At 40.0% G+C, this 9,869-nt stretch overlaps 1 pseudogene; it reads right to left on the reverse strand.

The window, feature by feature from the left end:
* Positions 1 to 1,657: 1,657 nt before the first annotated feature.
* LOC103748884 lies at positions 1,658 to 2,441 on the reverse strand (annotated as a pseudogene).
* Between the last annotated feature and the right edge of the window lie 7,428 nt (positions 2,442 to 9,869).

Genomic DNA, 9,869 nt, shown 5'->3' on the forward strand with positions numbered 1-9,869 from the left:
CTTTTGGTCTCCATGGACACTGCACACATGAGCACACTTATATACATGTAGGCAAAACACTCAATATACATAAAATAAAAAAATTTCCATTTTTGCCAGATGCGGTGGCGCACGCCTTTAATGACCTAGGTTTGAGTTGCAGCACCCACACGGCAGCCAACAACTGTCCTAACTCCAGTTCCAGGGAATCCAACACCCTCGTCTGGCCTCCGCAGGCATCGCATGACATACAAGTGCACTTACACACATGTAAGCAATACACTCATATACATAAAATAATAAATAAAAAATAATACTGTGATTAAAAATTACAGGCTCTGAGGTCACACTGGCTCAAGTTCAAATGAATGCTACAGTTTAATAGCCATGTAACTTCACGTACTGAAAGTTTCTATTATCAGTTAGGTTCTAGGAAAAAATAGTATGTGCCATAATTTATTGTAAAGTAATACATAGTAATCACTGCAATATTGCTTACAGAGGTTGGGGGAGTTGCTTCTGTAATCTCATACGATATGGACCTGTGGGAGTCCCATTCTTCAAGTCATCATTTTAAGCAGATTTTATTATTCCTATTTGGTAATAAGAAAACCAACATTTTTAAAAGATTTAATAACCTTTAAGGGAATTCATAGATAATACCAGGAATAGAACTGAACATTTATTCAATTTTCTCTTTAGAAACTCTTTTTGGAGTAATAGAATTTTCTGAGGCAGTCACATTTTCAGATGTTCTCTCTTATTATGCTGCGTCCCAGTTTTGAGTCTATAAAGTATAATCTCCATAATCCAACTACCTCTTGGGAATTTTTAAGACTCAAACCCCAGAAAGTGATTAGAGGAGGATAAATTTGAGAAAAGAACAACCCCCTTCATTTCTGGGAAACTTCTAGAATTCTCAAGGACCAAGCTGTTCTTGTGTCTTCCTTGCAGCCCACAGATCTGGTCTTGCACATTGATTTTTGGAATGTTTTAAGGAAACTTCTCTGCACCAAACTTCTTCCCTGAGAGATTGGATGGACAAAGCCTCCCACAAACTTAAACTTGCTCTCAGAAAGTACTACCCTAGTTCAGCTTCATTTAATCAGAGTTGAGCGATACTGGGTTTACAATGCTAGATGAGAATGATGTGAGGAAAGCAGCAACATTCTTGAATGCCACAACAAAACACAGCTGTGTAGTTACTGGAAGAAAGGCGAAGAGAACATAGTGAGGGCAGAAGAGGCTCCAACACAGATAAAGAGGCAGAGATTAAGGGAAAGTGGGTAAGCAGATATGTTGTATGCACGTGAAGACATGACTTGCCACTCATAGCTGATGGTCAGATTAGTCACGGTACATCACCTGAGCTTATTAGAAATGCAACATCTTGGACTCAGTCTGAAATTACTGTCTGCAGTTTTCCAGGACCTGAGTGATTTGAATACACATTATAAACTAAGAAAGGATTACCAAAAGTGCACAGCGAGTGATGAGGAGAAGCTGTGGTTGGATGGTGGCAGACAGCAGTCCAGTGGATGAGATGGAGAGGCATTCAGCTGATTGTGAGTGACATGTTAGTCTCCACTTCCAGCTTTGAGAGCCTCAGTGGTGTGTGGCAAAGCCTGAACGTCCTTAAAACATGATGTTGGAGGTTACTACAGACAGCAGTGTACATTTAACCCAGTTTTGTGGCGAGTTCTTTGGCCTTTGTCTGTCTTTTCCAGCTTGGCAATGCACAAATTTCGGACCCAGGACGTTGCCTTCCCAGTGGGCAAATCTCATCATATCTGTCATTGTAATTGTTCCTGATGGCTTCCACCAGCTTAGCCAGAGCACCTTTGTCTTCTGAGTTGATCTGTGTGAAGGCCACAGTAGTGCATGTCTTCCTGCGGACCAGCACCCCCACAGCTTGGCCTTCTTCTTGATGATGCAGTAGGAGACCCCCCCCAATCTTGCAACATAGGGCAGGCAAGAAGACCACCAGCTTGATGGGGTCTGTGTCATGTGCAATCACCACCAGCTTAACCTTGTTCTCCACCAAGGTAGAGACAGTGTTGACCCCTGCTCGTAGGACAGGGGGTCTTTTGGTGGGGATGTCCCCTTTGCTGGCAGCCTTCTCAGCTTGGGCAAGTGGCCTCTGTTTCTTCTGCTTTGTCTCTGGCCAGTACTTGTGTGTGATCTTGAACAGCTGGGTGGCTGTTTGATGGTTCAGGGCTGGGGTGGGCTGGTTAATTGCAGGGGCACTTTCAGCCACTTATCGAGGATAGCCCTTTGTCACCGCAGCCGGATGTATCTGGGCCATTTGCCACAGCGGGTGAGGTCTCTTTTGGGCTGGATGTCCTATCCAGTGCCAAAGTTCTTAGGTCTTTTCTTGAACAGAGTTTTCACCAAGGTTCTTCACCATGGTGGGGCCAGGGCCACCTTTTCCTTTTGGCCTTCTCTCCTTTTGGCATCTTGCTTGGCTGGAAGAGAAAGCATATTGTTTTTTGATTTTAGTTTTCATTTTGAGCTTTGTTTTTCTCCCCTTTAATTCAGTTAAGGGAAACGTGGGGCTGTAAAAAGTAGTTTAAAATTAGAAGTTAGTTCTGTCAGGTTGGCTTCAGAATACCCTTGGTTTTCTTCCTCATTCTCCAGTAATTTTTCTTGCTGACTCTTTAACAAGTCCCACTGTTTCTGACCAATCCTTGGGTGTTTTTGTTCTTATATCTCTGCCCTTGACAATACTACTCAGATCACATGTGTTCCTGAATACGCGGCAGGCAATTCAAATTAATATCAACTGAGTGTAATGACTGAAACCCAAGGTCCCACTGTGATTAGGTTTGGCCACTAGGAGGTAATCAACTCATGAAGTCAGAACCCTCATGATGGGATCAGTGCCTTTGTAAGAAGAAACACAGATCATTTCTACTCTGTGTAAGGATACAGGGAAAAGATGGATTGGGATTAAAGGTGTGATAGTGCATCAGAACATATTCTGTCTGCTTAACATTCCTTGCATCCACCTTGTTTCCATTTACTTGGCTACTGTATGTGCACTAAATCTTACAGTCTTGGATTTTCACTTGCAGATTCCACCAGCATGCAGTTCTAAGGCCCTGGTCTATCTCTATTACGTTTATTCTTTAAATACGTTGAGGGTAGGTGCAATGGTTCGGTGGGTAAGGGTGCTTGTTACCAAGCCTGATGACCTAAGTTTGATCTGATCCACATAACCCACAGAGTGGAAGGAGAGAGCCTACTCCTTCAAGTAGTCCTCTGATCTCTAAATGCATGCCATATGTATTAGTCACATTTCTGTTGCTGTGATAGAAACACTGACCCAAGCAATTTATAGAAGGAAGAGTTTTTTTGAGCATACTGTTCCAGGCGAATTACAGTCCATCATGGCGGGAAGGCATGGTGGCTGGAGGTGGCTGGAGCAGGAGCAGCAGAAGTGAAGCTCTCATATCATCACATAAGCACAAGAAGCAAGAGAGCGATTGGAAATCCAGCAAGGCTTAAGGACTCTCTAAGCCCACCCCTAGTGACGTGCTTCCTCCAGGATAGCCACACCTTCTAAAACCTCCCAAAACAGTACCATCATCTAGGGACAAAATGTCCAAACACTTGGAGCCTATGGGGGACATTTTCATTCAAACCATCACACCATAGTACACACGTATGTACCTCCACACATGCACTAAATAAATAAATAAGTAAATAATTTGTTGTGAACTAATTAGCTCTGTCAGGATTGTAAGGCCTGGACTGTGGAGGAATTCAGAGCTTAGAAGGTGACAGTGAGTCCCGAGGACGTGTGCTAAGAACATGTTTCTAAATAGGAAGAATGAACAATTAAATAAGCATGACAAGAGTAATGGGAAACAGGTTTCTCACTGTTAGTAAAAGTGTCTTAAGGGCCAGGAGAGATGGCTCAGTGGTTAAGAACACGGACTGTTCTTGCAGAAGATGCAGGTTTGAATCCCAGCACCCGCATGGCAGCTAACAACTGTCTGTAACTCCAGTTCCAGGGGATCCGACAGCCTCTATACGCTCCTCCGCGGGCATTGTATGACACGGGTGCACTTATCTACATGCAGGCAATACACACATACACATAAAAATAATAAGATATTTATAAAAAAAGAAAGTGTCTTAAATATTGAAAAGGTGAAGTTCAGAATAAATATAGTGGTGTTAGATTGGAATTAGAGTAATCAATTAAGAATTCATGGATTTTAGGGTGTTGTAGGTAGAGAGAAATGGGCATAGCTCTGTATATACTTACATGGATGAAAGGATAGATGTATATAAATTTTCTCCATTTTCCACTTCTATCTTCTGAAGGAACCTAAAAGCAACCAAACCCTAGTAGCAGATCTATAACCTAGTTCTCAGGTCTGTTGGGAAACCAAAGGAATCAAGAAATTTGTGAATTTCACATGATCTCCCTATAAAATCATTACTCATTACAAAGTGAAGACTTATGTAAGTTCATAATGAAAAGCTTGGTGCATCACCAGGAATGGTGCAGATCAACGCTGTGTTCTTTTGAATGTTTAAATTATTTGTGTGTATGGGCATGTAACAAACAGAAGGAAAGAAACATAGGAGTCGATGTTTTCCTTCCACCTTCTGGGTTTCAGGGGATTTGAACTCAGACTGGTAGATTTAGTGGCAAGGCATCCTTACCTACTGACCATCTCATCAACCCCAACACTGTGTTTTTGTTATTAAGAGAAGATCACAGCCTAATTCACGGTATTCCTGCCAAGATGTATAATTTGAATCTAATCTTGGGGAAACTCAAATTGAGAACTCTGAGTAACTAGCCCATGCCCTTAAATAAAAAAGATCAAGAATACACATAATCTGAGGAACTATTTCAGACTGAAAATATGTTAATGACAATGAAATGGAGACTTGATTACCGATGGACTCTGAAGTAGAACATCTTTATACTTGTCTTCACTATAAAGTATAGAGTTGGGACCGTTTGTAAACTTGGAGTGGGATTTGTGAATTACACGGTCTTGCTGTTAATGTTTTCAATTTTGTGTGTTTATGCAGAGAAGTGTCCTTTTCTATAGGAAATGAGAGAAGCTGACCATCATGCCTGCAGCTTGTTCTCAATTGTTTTAGAAAAAATATGTGCACATGGGAATTTTGTGTGTATTTAGACACACAGAGGTAACTGTCAAACTGTTGGGAAACATTGCTGAAGGCAGACTGAAGTCTTTTTCCTATTTTGGTCACCTTTCTGTACTTTGAAATTGTTGTTGGATAATAAAGCAAGTCAGTATTTCTCAGGCATGTTTTTTACTTTGTTTTCTTTCCTGACCAGCTATTTTTTTTTTTTTTTTTTTTTTTTTTTTTGAAGATTTTGGGGAAATTGGGCTACGAAAGCTGTTGAATTCAGTAAAAATAACTAAAAAACTGGCCTTGAACTCACAGAGATCTGCCTGCCTCTGCCTCCCAAGTGCTGGGATTAAAGGCATGTGCTACCATGCCAGGCCTGACCAGCTATTTTCTAATGGTCCCTAGATGCATGTGGAGATGAGTGTTTAAGACATGGAGAGGCATAGTCATTAAATGAAGATGTAGTAAAACCTAATGGTTAAGCTTTGGAGCTCCTGAGTCAAAAGTGGTTGAGGTCAAAATCCCATACAGTATGTAGCTTTAAGGCAAATAGCTTATTTAACTCTTTGTGGCTGTTCCTCATATAAAATGGAACTTATAAAAATCTTAGTTCATGAGTATTTGGGTAAGATTAATTCACCTAGCATAATCAGGGCAGTGCAGTGTCTAGTAAATAACTCAGTTAATGTGCATTCACAACTTTCCAAAGGACTATCAGAGAGATTGCCACTGAAGAAAAATTGATTTCTGAACATTTTGTTTACTGGACTGTCTTTGCAGCTTGCTGTGACTGAGAAACCTACAAAACTCCATAGCCACGCAGTGCTCCAAGCCTGAAAATGCACCCCTAGGTGAGGATTTTAATTAATTATAAAATGAATGAGTTTTCTTACTGACATAACTTAAAATTCACTGCCCTGAAATATTAAGCAAGGAAGATGGAAGGGGCGGGGGGCAGGAGGATGGAAGGGGGGAGGGGCAGGCATTTTTACAAAGATTCAAGAGAACAGAACAAAGCCTGGGTCCCACAGGCAATGCCTGACAGTGTTTCCACCAGATATTTAGAAACTTATTTTAAGAAGTATTGGGTTTTATTAGGTCAGCCAGTGAAGCAGAAAAAGCCGACTTAGGTGTGATCTTCTGGAATGCAAGAAATGTGTGCGCACTTAAGCTTGGAAGAGCAGTGTGGGAGGGGTATGTAAGAAAACAACTGCATGAGGAAAAACACAAATAAAATCTCATGTTCTAGCTCTCAGTCCAAAATAAAGTCCTGCCCAAGTGATGCTCAACATAGATTGTCTTTGAAGGATTATGGCTGTCAAGAGCACTAGTTTTTGAGCCATAAATATCTGTATTTGAATCTTAACTGTGTTGCTTGATAACCAAGTATGTGACCTTGGATAAGCAATATAGCATTTCTAAGCCTTAGATACTTCAAGTACTAAATGGAAGTGATACTATTTGTCTCAAGATGCTGAGTGAACATCAAATGAGGCAATAGCAAAGCACGTATCATGTGTTCAATAACTATTCATTAATTTTATTCTGCTAGGAAGCATAAAGTAACAACAGACAAAATTTGTAAGAAATTTCCATTCATCTTTGATGGTTAATATTAGTTTTTTATTTTATTTATTTGTTTATTTATTATTTATTTATTTTTTGGTCTTTTTGAGACAGGGTCTTTGCCCCAGCTGTCCTGGAACTCACTATGTAGACCAGGCTGGCCTTGAACTCACAGAGATCCTCCTGCCTCTTCCTCCCAAGTGCTGGGAAATACTAGTTTTATGATTTTAGTTTTTAATTTTTTATTGAATTTTTTGCAATTTTTATACAAAATAATTTGATTGTGTTTAGATTTCTCCCTATCTCTACTTCCCTCACCCATTTAATGTATGCTATCACATATATATGTATATGTGTATGTATATAATAAGGCCTGTGGAGTCTCATTTGTGTGCCTAAATGCCCTTAAGTGGGTGGGGGTCTATCCACTGAAGCCTGGTTAACATTCTAAGAATCATTTCCTTGAAAGAGTCTGACTCTGCCCCTTTCAGCAGCCATTGGTTGCCAATAGTTTCTTAGGTACAGTTGAAGTATCTTATCCACTTCACCATGTCTGTATTGAGATTTTTGTCTGGTTTGAGCTTTTGTGGGACTTGTGCATTGCTGTGAATTCATATAAGAAGCTGACCAGCTGTCTGGGAAACTGTTTCTCTGTGGTCATTCACCATCTCTGTCTCTTACAATCTTCCTGTCCCCTCTTCTCCAATGATGCCTGAGCCTTGGGAGACAGAAAATTGATTTAATATCATATTCAATAATAAGTGCTCTGTAGTCTCTTGTTCTCTGCACATTGACCAGTTGTGGGTTTCTGTGTTAATCACCATCTGATGCATAAGTAAGCTTCTCTGCTGAGGGCCGAGAGATGCATTACTCTATGGGTATAACAATAAATCATTAGGAGACAGTTTAATAATCTATTTAGTAGAAAACTAGTATTAGGATACTTTGGTCTTTCTTCCTTACTGCTAAAATTCATTCTGTTCCCATTTTAGTTCTGTTTAGAGACTTTTTTTTAACCATTGTTTCAGGTAGGTCTATTGGCAACAAACGCTTTGTTTTTCTCCATCTGGAATTGTGTTGATTCCTCCTTCCTTCCTGAAGCGGATTTTCACAGAGACTAGAATCTTAGGTTGACAGTTGTTTTGGCTCTTGAAAAATATTGTTGTATTGGCCCCAGTGGTTTCTGATTAAAAATCCATTGTTATCTGTATTGAGTTCTGCCTGCAGGTAAAGTATCATTTCCTTCTGGATAGTTCCAGTGTCTGTAGTTTTCAGAAGCTTCATTAAGTTGGGGTGGATTTCTTTGAGGCTGTCTTTGGTTTCTTCAGCTCCATGATTTTCAAGGTTAATTTATCTTTCCAAATTTGGTAAGATCTCACCTATTACTTCTTGAGGACTTTTTCATTTCATCCCTGTTTCTCCCCATTCTTCTAACTGCAGTGACATAACGTTCTGTGGTCTCATGGGTCTTGAGTCTTGGCTGGTTTAGTCAACTTTCTCTCCATTGTCCAATTAGGTGACATCTATTCCTTCTTCTAGCCCTTTGCTTCTGTCTTCTATAGGAGGTAGGAAGAGAGACAGCTTATTGGTGCCTAGTGGGAGGATGACTGCAGACCCCATGATAATGACTGCCATTTTGCTTTTTGTTGTTGTTGTTGTTTTAATTGTTTATTAAATGATCACATGATTAGAAGAAGCATTTCATTACAGCACTAACATACTCAATAACAATTTCCAGAGCAAAGATGCATCTCTTTCAAAATTCACTGTAAATTTTTATATTCACAGTTGAATTAATACAGTTTTACAATATTGAATGCAGTATAAACCGTATAAGACATAAAATTGAATGAGGTTTTAACCTTTGAAAAAGATCTCCATTTCATTTTAAAATACACTGTTTCATACAGAAAAACTCATTTTTAATGCTATTAACACTTAGATGTTTGCACATGCACCTCTAATCTCTGTATATCTGATTATTACTGGTCACAGTTGGTTACTTTCTGAGATCTACCCGAGCATGGATATAAAATCATCAGGTAGATTTCAGTGGTAATGTTTTTCACCTCTACTAATTAACATGAAGCAAATTTTTATACTTCTTCCTTAAATATAACTCATTTTTTAAAATTTTTTGATTTCTTTGTGTGTATTTCATACAGAACATCCTAAGCAATCTTATCTATATACCCACATCCCAAATGGCACCCTCCCATAGCCTCCCCCCTTCCCCCACTGGATCCCATATACTCTATAATCCATTACTGTCCACTGTGTTGTCGGCACCCCATCCATTCCCCAGTGCTTGTCCATCCACTGAGTCTAGTCAGCCTATCTAGATTTCCTTATTTTAGGAAGATCACCTCTTCCTCATCTAGCAGCAATCAGTTGCCAATATTCCTTTAGATAAGATTGGGGTCTGCTGTTCATTTTCCCAGTTCTATGTTGTGTTACTGTCTGGGAGTCTCTTGGGCCACCCTGGCCAACAACTCAAAGGAAGGTATGTCCTCTCTGGCATTGTTTCTTGTTATGTAACCTTTAGCTATACACATGGACTCTTAAAGAATTATATTGATCCCTTTAATCTTTGGTTATACTTTCTTTTTGGGTGTTTAAGACCATACAGTTGGCCCAGATAAACCAATTTATTTTTATTCTTAATGTTGTTTGAGGATCTATCCCTCAGGGGTCACAAGGGCTTGGGAGGAGCCCCTGGGTCCTTTCTTTTACCAGGTCCATCTATGTGAAGATAAGCCAAAGGTCCTGCTCAACCATGGATGGCTTCATTTGGAAGCATGGAGGAAATGTTTCCTCTGTTTTGACCCTCCTCTTTGTGGACTGGACACTGGTTCAAGTCCATTTGGTGGGGTCTCCATGGCCTCCTTGATCAAGAGGACAGGTGACTCACCACAGTTATAGGACATTTTGAGAGATGCTCATAGTCCCCTGGAACTAGTTGACCTAGGAGGGCAAGAAAGAAAAACTGTCCTTTATGTCCCTCTGACCAAATTAGTATAGGCCTCAAAGTATGTCTGTTAAACATCCAAGAAGGTTAGTTCCACCAGTCTGGTTCTTTTAATTACCATGTGCTATGTAGATAAAGCTTGGGCAAAGACCAAATGTTTTCAGATAAACCTTGCCTAGACATATTTTATATTCCTTGAGCTAGTTGTATGTATAATTTGTCAGTAGGTTGT

The sequence above is a fragment of the Nannospalax galili genome, unplaced genomic scaffold, assembly GCF_000622305.1.
Source record: "Nannospalax galili isolate Female #2095 unplaced genomic scaffold, S.galili_v1.0 scaffold426, whole genome shotgun sequence".
Lineage (NCBI taxonomy): Eukaryota > Metazoa > Chordata > Mammalia > Rodentia > Spalacidae > Nannospalax > Nannospalax galili.